Here is an 8,105-nt window from a genome sequence, read left to right as displayed (position 1 = left end):
TTTTAGATCATCTAAGAGGGGAGATGGAGGACTACTAGGACCAGAAAGAGCTTCAAGCTCTTCTATGTTTTTCTTGATAATCATCCTTCTATTTTCTCTAATGGCCCTAGCTTTCTTTTTAAAACCAATAAGAAGAGTTTGGGTCTCCCTAACTGCTCTATCCCAGGCTTTGAATGTAGAGACATGAGTACAAAATGCAGTTTCAAAGATATTCTCAACTTTACTTTTGACAATGTCTAAAGCAAGCAGAAATTGATCCAGATGAGGCCAGCCTGCGTTATATATACATTCCTCTTTCTGAAACTCAAAGATAACTGGCAAGTGATTAGATAGAGCAATAGAGTTGTCCTTATAACAATTTACCTGCCAATAGTCCTGCATTACACTGGAGCTCATGTATACCCTGTCCAGTTTGGCCGCTCTATAGCATGGACCATTTTGTTTATTGCTCCAGGTGTGCCCAGTATTCTTCGAGATATCAACAAGGTTGTGCTTTACTAGGACTTGCTCCCATTTAGCTTTTTCAAAGCTTCTCATTGGAGGCCCCAATTGATTCCATCTGTCAAGAGAAGACTCAACCATATTAAAGTCCCCTACAATCATACAAGGACTTGAGAGGTTAGAGATCTCTTTGTTACCATATACATGTGGTAGTGATGTGTGTGAACACACTAGGACCGCCGGGGCATTTTTTCCCTCTTTAGGAGGTTTTTTCCCCCATGCATTGTATATACGCCCATCACTCTAGGGCTATCTATCTTTCCATTGCACACTAAGTAACACACTCTCTATTGTGTGCCTTGAACTTCCTTCGTCTTCTCCAAGCTGTGTGTGTTTCTCTGCAACCCTAATTCCAACAATTGGTATCAGAGCAGGTCACGTCCTCCCGGGCTTAGTCGCCAGCTGCTCCAGCACACGCCTGCTCACTTTCTCCGATTTCAGTGAGCTTTGGCGAGCGTTCGCAGGTCGACAAATATTTTGGGCAAGCTCGAAGAGTTTGGTCTGCTCAGAATTTTGATTTGGGCTCATTTCGGCCTCCGTTTCCACTACAGGCAGTACTGCACAGGCTATTTCGTCATTTTGTGCAGATTTTCTGTCAGTGCCGTTTTCTGCATAACAGGTGCCTTATAGTCTTCTACGGTTTGTGCTATATAGCACAAGTTGTTCCCGCTCCATTTCTCCTATTTTCGGGCAGTTTTCACATCAGGTGCAGCATTTACCATGGCTGACAACAACAACACAGATGTGTTCAAGATGTTTGCTGCTGAGGACTGGTTGGATGGGGACAACTACCCTATGTGGGCTTATATGATGCAACATGTTCTTGTGTCAAAAGGTGTCTGGAACATTGTGCAGGGCATTGATGTACGTCCTGGTTCTGAAGATGTAGGCGATGTTGAGGATGTTGCAGGTCTTGCTGCAAGGATTGCAGCTGTTAGAGTTGTTTTGCCTACGGCAGAACAAGCTCGTTGGGATGTTAAGGATGCGCAGGCTCATGCATTGATTGCCTTGTCTGTGAAGCGCACCATTATTCCTCACATCCGTTCGGCAAAATCTGCAAAACAGGCTTGGGATATTCTAGCAGGTCTTTATGCAAGCCGCAATGAGGCTAAAATTGCTTTGCTGCGTAAAGAGCTAGAGTCGAAGATTATGCATGAGGAAGATGATATGGACACTTTCCTTGCTAGTGTCAAGGATATCAATGAGCAACTCATTTCTGCAGGTGAAGTCATTTCGGACAGTTCCCTTGTGCAGACTGTTCTTGATGCCCTACCAGATTCCTACCAGACTTTTGCTAGTACTTGGAGACTGATGACCCAAGGAAATCCTGAAGTTGTCAAGTTTGATGCATTATGCACATTGCTGTTGCATGAGTCACTTTCTAGAAAAAACAGGACTAGGCAGCGTGCAGTTGAACAGGCTTTTATTGCTTCTCAAAGAAAGGGTGGTAACAGTAATGCAGCCACTTCTTATGGTTCTGCTGCGAGTGGCAAAAATTCTGTTCCTAATGCTTCTGCTGGCAGCACTTCGTCTGGCAATTCTGGTGATAAGGGCAAAAAGAAGATGCGTTGCCATTATTGTAAAGCCAATTATCACTTGATCAAGTCGTGTCCTAAGTTGAAGGCCAAAGAGGCTAAGAAGAAAGAGGGTGGTTCCACTGCAAATGCTGGTTCCACTACAAATGCAGCCATTGCTGAGTCTTCTATGAAAGGAGATTGTGATGCTGATGTTGATGCAGAATGGGCTTTTAGCGCAGAGTGCACTTACAATCCTGCTGTCCATGATGCATGCTTGTCAGTTGCTGCAGATTCACATGTGTGGTATTTCGACAGTGGTGCTACAAAGCACATTACCTCACATCGTGAATTGTTTACCTCTCTCGAGTCTGTCCCTCATGGGAATTCAGTCACTTGTGCCAACAACGCCTCTTATCCAGTTCAGGGAGTTGGAAAGATTGTGCTCACTGCTGCTAATGGCAGTTCCTTCACACTTGTTGATGCACTTTATGTACCTGGGATCAAGAAGAATCTCTTGTCTGTATCCGCACTTGCTAGACTTGGACTTGTAGTCAAATTTGTGGATGACAGATGTACAGTTCATGATCTCAGTTTTGGTGATGAAATTGTTGCATCTGGCCTTTTGTGCCGTGGGCTGTATAAGCTCACTTTGTATGACAAGCGTGGACAAAATTTTGCAAATGCTGTTGCAGATTCAAGGGCTATTTCAGATGCAAAACTTTGGCATGCACGTTTTGGTCATCTGAATTTTGCCAGTTTGCTGCGTTTGCAGAAATCTGATATGGTTGCTTCTTTGCCGCCTCTTGAAGCACCTGTCAAACATGTTTGTGAAGGCTCTATTCTGGGTAAAATGCAGCATTCTAAGTTTCCAAAGGATGGTTCAGTTAGGGCCACATGCAGGTTGCAACTTGTGCATAGTGATGTTTGTGGGCCCATGCAAACTCCATCCTTGGGCAATTACCTGTACTTCGTGACTTTCATTGATGATTACTCCAGGCATGCATGGGTATTTCCGCTTAAAGCGAAGTCCGAAGTTTTTATGTGCTTCAAACAATTTTTGGCTATGGCTGAAAATGTCTCAAAATGTACTATGGGCACCCTCCGTTCCGATCGAGGGGGGGAGTATATGTCTCATGAATTTAATGCATTTCTGGCTAGTCGTGGGATAAAACACCAATGTATAGTGCCTTATACACCTCAGCAAAATGGTGTTGCTGAGAGGAAAAACAGGTCACTAACGGAAATGGCACGATGTATGGTCAAAAGTCAAGCTTTGCCGCATTCTTTTTGGCTTGAGGCCATCATGTGTGCCACTTATGTACTTAACAGGTGTCCTACGAAAGCTTTGCAGTCTATTACTCCATATGAAGCATGGCATGATAGAAAGCCTTCTATTGAGCACATGCGTGTTTTTGGCTGTTTGGCATATGCTTTGGTGCCACAAGTGCAGCGCAGAAAATTGGATGATAAGGCTGTCAAATGTATTTTTGTTGGTTATAGTGCTGAAAGCAAAGGTTACAGGTTGTATCATCCGCAAACAAAACGTATTCTGGTTTCACGGGATGTAGTGTTTGTGGAAGACTCTGTTCAGCCCTTGCTGTCATGTACTAGAGACAGTAATGTAAGCTCACAGGACATTTATGACACTTTGTTGCCTCTTTTCAGTGGTGGAAATACGAATGTAAGTTCCAATGAGGCAAATGTACAGCCTATGGGGGTTTCTGAAAATGTTTTAGAACAGCCTATTACTGATGCAGATGTACATGATGTACTTGATGAGGAAAGGGCTGAAAATGAGCAGGCTAGAGGTATGCCAAAATGGCTGGTGCACACTTTGCGTGACAGTAAATTGGATGCACCTTTATCTAGTCGTACTCGTTCAGGCTCTCGCCATGCATCTTATGCATCAGATTGTTATGCTTTGGCTGTGTCTAGTTTACATGATGTTGAGGAGCCTCTGTCTTTTGATGAAGCACAGAATTCAGAAAATTGGATTGCTGCCATGAAATCAGAATATGATGCACTTATAGAGAATGACACATGGACTTTATGTGATTTGCCTCCTGGCAAAAAGGCCATTGGTACGAAGTGGGTTTACAAGTTGAAACGCAAGCCGGCTTGAAGCAATCTCCTCGTGCTTGGTATGAGAAAGCTGACACTCATTTGGTTAAACGAGGCTTTCGTAACAGGCCAACAGAAAGCACATTGTATGTAAAGCGTGAGGATGATGTATTTCTCATTGTGGTTGCTGATCACTGGACCAAATGAGAGACATATTGCTGAATTTAAGGCTGATTTGAATGCTACTTTCAAGATGAAAGATTTGGGGCTGTTGCATCATTACTTGGGTATACAGTTTAAGCAGTGTGATGGTGGTATTGCCTTGTGTCAGAAAAGTTACATAGAGACATTGCTATGTAAGTTTGGACTTGAGGATTGCAAACCTATTGCCACTCCCATGGAAACAGGTTTGAAATTGAGTCTACATGATGCTGGCGATTTTGCTGATGTCACTCTTTACCAAACTGCTGTTGGCTGCCTCATTTATGTATGCAACACGAGGCCAGATATTCAGTTTGCAGTCTCGCAGGTCAGCAGATTTATGCATAGCCCAGGGTCTAAGCATTGGCAGGCTGTCAAGAGGATTTTCCGCTACCTTAGTGGCACTTTACATCTTGGCTTGTTTTATCCCAAGGGGGGATCATTGCCGCCAGACTTACATGATTTTCCGGACTCAGATTGGGCTGGTTGTTTTGACACGCGAGTGTCCACAAGTGGTTTTTGTTTCATGCTTGGCAGTTCATGTATATCATGGTTGAGCAAGAAGCAACCTACTGTGGCCACTTCGAGTTGTGAGGCTGAGTACAGGGTAGTCTTCACAGCTACGGTTGAGTGTGTATGGCTCAGACGCCTTATGGCTGACTTGGGTGTTGGACAGGACACTGCCAACACTATCTACACTGACAGTCAGAGCGCATTGGCAGTTGCGAGGAACCCAATTTTTCATGCTCGCACAAAGCACATTGAGGTGCATTACCACTATGTTAGGGAGAGGCTCTCAGCAGGAGAGATCAGCTTGGCTTATGTGCCAACACAGGACAACCTTGCACATCTTTCACAAAGGCATTGTCTCGTGAGAAGCTTGAAGCTTTCCGCAAAGCTTTGGGCTTACTCCCCTTTGTGGACTGATCCTGTCCTCAGGGCATGGCACTTCCCTTTACTCATGTGCCAGCTCTCGTTCACCGCATCACTCCAGGGGGGATTTGTTACCATATACATGTGGTAGTGATGTGTGTGAACACTCTAGGACCGCCGGGGCATTTTTTCCCTCTTTAGGAGGTTTTTTCCCCCGTGCATTGTATATACGCCCATCACTCTAGGGCTATCTATCTTTCCATTGCACACTAAGTAACACACTCTCTATTGTGTGCCTTGAGCTTCCTTCGTCTTCTCCAAGCTGTGTGTGTTTCTCTGCAACCCTAATTCCAACACTCTTCCCAGGCAATGGCTCTTCCACATAAGAATTAGGAGCATAGACAGAGACAAGAGTGTAATTAAAAGGTTGAACAAGGGATACTGCTATCCAACGGCCCTTTTGGGATAAGTGTTGAGCTGTCACCAGATGGTTGTATTTATCTGCTATGCCCAAAGCTGAACCTCCTCTGCCTTGCAAATGATCAGTGTAATACCACTTAAATCCGGAGCCAATTCTCTGCAGGTTAGAAATAAGGTTTGTACCAGAGACCTTCAGCTATTGTAAACAGAAGAAGTCAAGACTGAAATTAGTATCAAAAAGACATTTTTTAATGACAAGGGCCCTTAGGGGATCAGTGAGCCCCTTGCAATTGTAAGTGAGGGCTTTCATATTAGGACACTTCATTTTTTGATATTCTTTGCGGGTTTTGACATAGAGACTGAGATCCTTGTAGGGTTCCTTCTTTCTTTTAGTTTGAAGGTCTGAGCCATTGGACCTCTCCTCTTTTTCTTGGGTCATGAAAATATCAACTGACTTGTCTGGGTCACAACTCAGTTGTGCTTTGGCTGCCTTGTCATGCTCCATTAGCTGAGATTCAAATATCTCACTGTCCTTGAGTTGAGTGCTAGGTATTGAAGTCCCCTTAGAATCAGACGACTCTGTTGAGGATAATCCCCTGGCTTGACTCATTGTACTTTCAGGGGGAGTGGGGTGCCTTGTACTTGGGGCTCCATTCTGATTTGCTGGAGAGATTCTTTTCTCACTGGGGTTCTCCCTTTCAACATTTTCCTCATGCTATGGTGAAGCATTATCTTCCTCTTCTTGCAAGTCATTGTTAAGTGGGTCAAATACTTCCTGCAGAAGGGGGCTAAAACTATTTTTACTACTGTTGTTAGGCTGTCTGCTATTCTCAACATTGCTGGAAGCATTTTTCCTCTAAATTGGTTGAAAAGCTTCTTTCTTCTCTGGCTGGTTTTCTTCTTGAGGAGGATGGGGGGGGGGGGTGTTGAGGTCTGGACAGTCTTTAATGTAATGACCTTGTCTCATGTAGTGACAGCATCATTTGACAGGGTCCTGTAAAGGATAGGTTGAAGGTTACCTTTTGAGTCTTTAATAGGAATCATTGTCTTCAGCTCTGCCTACAGATCAACTTCTATTAGTAGCTGAGGGTCCCATTTGGGATTGATTCCAATCCTAGCTCTTTGACCTAAGACTCTGCCCACATTGGAGCCTATGTTTTTAAGCCAGGGAAAAAGCTCGACTGGTAGATCAAGGAAATCTATCCAGACTGGGGCTTTGGTTGGTTTAGGATCTCTAGGGGTTAAAGCCAGGAAACCAGTTAAAGACTGAAAGGGTAGCATTTCTGATTAACTATTGTCCTTGACTGATAATTTGAAGTGCAGAGCTAGGGTCATCACAGAAAAATAGATAATAGCTATTAGGTAGGTATTGGACATGAGAGACCTTGATGTCTCTGTTCGTCCAATTAACAGCCATCCAATTTTTTAGGGCTTCCACGGAAGGTCTAGTTCCATGTAGGAGACCTATGACAACCCTTTCCTGTAGTTGTGAGTGTCAGAGCTCCAGTTCTTGCTTAGGGATAAATACTACCTCTTCGATAGACATTCCTTGAGAAGGGTCAGCAGCGTTAACTTCAACCTCCTCTTGAGGAATATCACAAGGAGTAGGGGAATGCTGGGCAGGGTTTGTTACCCCTCCTATATTATTGTTTTCTTGCATCACTTTATTTACAACATGACCCCGCTGAAGCTTCGCAGAGAAGTCTCTAACATTTTCTGACAGAATGCCAGCCATAGACTCAACATTAAAGTGGTCATGAGGGTATAAGTCATTACCTGGGTAGAGGTTCGGCAGGTGATGAATAGGCATTGGACGTCTGAGTTCTCACTCCAACTGAGGGAAAAGCAGAGGGTTGAGATTTATTTACCATTTCTACATACGAAGGATGGTGAGGCCCCAAGAAGGATCCACTGAGTTTTGTGGTGGTTGTGCTGGAGCTTGGTAGACCTCGAGGTAGAAACTGAAACAGAGGGTTAGGGACAAGGTTAGCCTGCAGAGGCTGAGAGGCAGAACCTTCTTGGGGTGTCCTGCCATGGCCATTACACAGGGCTTCTGAGAGCTCCATAACTCCCACCCCCCCTAGAAGGAGAGGGCGAGGTAGAAAAAGGGAGGAGAAAACAGAGGATGAAACTCAGTTGGGGGAGAAAGGGGGAAGATGACGACTATTCATGCAGACCGTACGGCTGATGCAAAGGGGAAAGCACAGAGCTATCCCTTCACTCTCTCCCTCTCTCTATCGTGTACATTGCCTCGATAGCATCATGAAAAATCTTTTTCCTTCCTATTTCTTGTAAGGGGCATTAACTAAGCATTGTCTTATGTATATGTATGCCATTGTGAGAGATAGTTGGCATTTGTTTTCCTATTTCTATAGTGGTCACACGCTCTCATCCTCTTATGTAGGCCATTGTCCCTTTTTCACCACCTTGTGATTAGATGATTTTGCATCCATTGGAACTTAATGGTCTCTTAGCTGTTCAAATTATTTGTTTTCTTTGTTAAATCCTTCCTTTCCTATAACCTTCCCTTGG

The 8,105-nt window shown here is 44.2% G+C and overlaps 1 pseudogene; it reads right to left on the bottom strand.

Moving 5' to 3' along the window:
- Positions 1-533: 533 nt before the first annotated feature.
- LOC147444671 (uncharacterized) lies at positions 534-7,639 on the bottom strand (annotated as a pseudogene).
- Between the last annotated feature and the right edge of the window lie 466 nt (positions 7,640-8,105).

Source organism: Adiantum capillus-veneris, chromosome 13, assembly GCF_014529385.1.
Source record: "Adiantum capillus-veneris isolate H3 chromosome 13, ASM1452938v2, whole genome shotgun sequence".
NCBI classification, from domain to species: Eukaryota; Viridiplantae; Streptophyta; class Polypodiopsida; order Polypodiales; family Pteridaceae; genus Adiantum; species Adiantum capillus-veneris.
The sequence above is the reverse complement of the archived record's forward strand: the minus strand, read 5'-3'. Positions and strand labels throughout refer to the sequence as shown.